Source organism: Pteropus vampyrus, unplaced genomic scaffold (genome assembly GCF_000151845.1).
Source record: "Pteropus vampyrus isolate Shadow unplaced genomic scaffold, Pvam_2.0 Scaffold5, whole genome shotgun sequence".
Classification (NCBI taxonomy): Eukaryota; Metazoa; Chordata; class Mammalia; order Chiroptera; family Pteropodidae; genus Pteropus; species Pteropus vampyrus.
In genome coordinates, this window is record NW_011888786.1 from 8302672 (window position 1) to 8305056 (window position 2385).

The following is a 2385-nucleotide window of genomic DNA, read 5'->3' on the forward strand; positions in this document are numbered from 1 at the left end:
GGAAGGGATGTGTGCTATAAAAGAGACACAGACAACAGCGCTAGAAGTCTCAATGCATTTCCTTTGACCATGGGGAGGAGATGAAGGAGTGAGTTGCTCATGGAAGGCTCTTTGGAGGAGTAGAACTTGAAGTGGAAGCTTGACGGATCAGTAGAATTTGGACGTGTGCATGTAAGAGAAGGAACTTGACACCAGGTAGATGAAAGAGCATGATCTGAATCTGTTCAGGGAGCAGCTGGGAATTTATTGTAGTTGTGTAAAGAATTAGCAACAACATGGCAATCAACAGAGTAAACAAAGGACATTCCCCCTGGTTCTTTCTTGTCCTCTTCCACCTTTCCATTTGCTGTAGTCTGACTTATTTCTTTGTGTGGCTATAATTAACTATGAGCAAGGCAGGTTGTAGGAGACAGGCATCTACTACATTGCCCCAGCATCCACTATATCCCATCAGTAGTTTCTCTCCTGGGAACCACTCCCTCTCCAATCTCCAGCCTATACTCCTCAGTTTGCACGCCACCACTGGCTCTGAAATAAACCATGTGACCCAGTGCTGAGACAATCAGTCTCACACACTCACCGCTAGGGCGATTGATTGGTCAAGGATGAATATGTAACACCACTGAGGCCAGTTATCCCTGCTGAGCTAGATTTTTGACTCTTTTACTTTCGCCATGAATACAAGAGGTGATAGAAGCAAGACTAATGTCCCTGTGGAGTCAGAGACTAAAGCTCACACACTGGGGGCAGAACAGAGAAGGGAGAGAAGGTGGGTCCTGGTACCTTCAAATACAGCCCACAGAACATGGAGCGGGTTTCCGGTAATATTAACCACAACCATTTATTGAGCAGTTACTGTGAGTCAAGCACTAATATATTTTGTCTCTTTTAGTCCTCTCAACCTTGAAAGGTAGTTTCTATTATCTTCCATTCTATGGCTGAGAAAACAGCCTCAAAGACTTTTAAAAACTTCCTCAAAGACACCCTCCAAAGGCAGCAGTAAAATCAAGTCTCGAACCCAGATCTCCCCGGTGTTGAACCCCAAGCTCAGTGTTAAGAGACTACAGAAATCTCAGAAATCTAGAGATTTGGGTCACTCGGTCTGGAGCGGAGCCCAGCATTGGTATTTTCTCAAAGCTCCCGTGGTCCTGATGGGCAGCCAGGATGGAGGTCACGTGGGATGCAGTTCTCAACTCTCAAGTAGCTTCGGCCACTTCCAAGAAACCATGTGACTCCACACTCCCAGCCGCTCAGGGCAACTCCGAGTTTGACTAAACACTTCCACTTGGATCACATGGGTCCCGTCAGCCCCTGACTGATGGAACTGCAACCTGATCTGGAGGGTACGAGTGAGGGGTGGGGGTGGGCTAGGCAAAAAGAGGAGAATGCTTCTTCCCTGTTTTATTTGGCCTGTCGTTTTTAGAAAACACACTTTATAGCACTAGGAAGTAACGAAACGCAGCTGCAGCGGGAACCTCTGGGGGATGGTGGCTCCTGGCTTGTCACCACGATCCATGTTTTGTTCCACTCCACTTACAAGCACACATTTCTCTGTGATATGCAGGGGACAGTATATGCAGCTGGTCCCACCACACACATACCACAACGAGGGCCAGGAGCGGGACTGGCTGTGACTGGGCAGGAGCCAGCACTCCATGTTGGGGGGCTCTTTGGTTTTTCAGTGGTTGGAGCAGTGAGGGTTGGGGCTGGGGGTCATTTGCGTGTTCTCCGGGGTTGGCCAAATGTAATCATTCAGAAGTTCCTGTCTGAACACTCCTCCTTGCTTTAAAGAAAAATGCCTGGACTGCAGTTTTGGTTTTATGGCCTCTCCCGTGAGATCAGCTTTTTTTTTTTCAAAAATAAAACCCCAGTACAAAAGGTAAGGAAGCTCGTGAACCTTTTGAGGATGGCTTTCATTAAAATGTGCCTGCAATTTCCATGCCTTTTGTGTTTGTTCTAAAAAATCTCCAGTATCCTTCTGATAGTGACTTGTGTCTAGCACAGTGCCTGGCATTTAGTTGGTATTAAGCAAATTAAAAACACACACACACACACACACACACACACACACACACACACAGCAGAAAAAAATGCCTGTTGGCCACCTGGCTTCCTTCTTCATTGTCCAGATTCTGCAGGGACTTCAGTATTAATGAACCGTGAAATGAGGACCAAACTTTGAATTTTGATGAAACATTAGACCACTGGGAGAAAATTTAAGAAAAAAATGCAAATAAAAAATTCTCCTACATTCGTTGTTAGTTTTAAGATGCTTCTACAAACAAACAAACAAACAAAAATCTTTAACACTAGATGCAGAGGAAGAAAAAAAAAAACCAGAATAATAGATCCAGTGCTGGGGAGGATGAGATCTATTTCTAAAAG